Source organism: Plasmopara halstedii (genome assembly GCF_900000015.1).
Source record: "Plasmopara halstedii genome assembly, contig: Scaffold_247, whole genome shotgun sequence".
Lineage (NCBI taxonomy): Eukaryota > Oomycota > Peronosporomycetes > Peronosporales > Peronosporaceae > Plasmopara > Plasmopara halstedii.
Window position 1 is genome coordinate 58,608 of NW_020187168.1, and position 276 is coordinate 58,883.

Here is a 276-nt window from a genome sequence, read left to right on the forward strand (position 1 = left end):
TGTTCTAGAAAACCAGAAGGACTTGCGTAAGTGGCTTGGTCTCACCAACAAATACAGCGTAAACTACGCAGAAATAGCCCGACCATTATTCAATCTCCTTAAAAAGGATGCGGAATGGTGTTGGATCACCGAACATCAGGAGGCTTTTGACGGGGTCAAAGCCAGCCTCTTGCATGCACCAATACTGGCGCTGCCAGACCCTGATCGCCCTTTCAGCATCGTCTGTGACGCTTCGGACTTTGCCATCAGCTGTGCACTGCTGCAAGCAGACGCCGA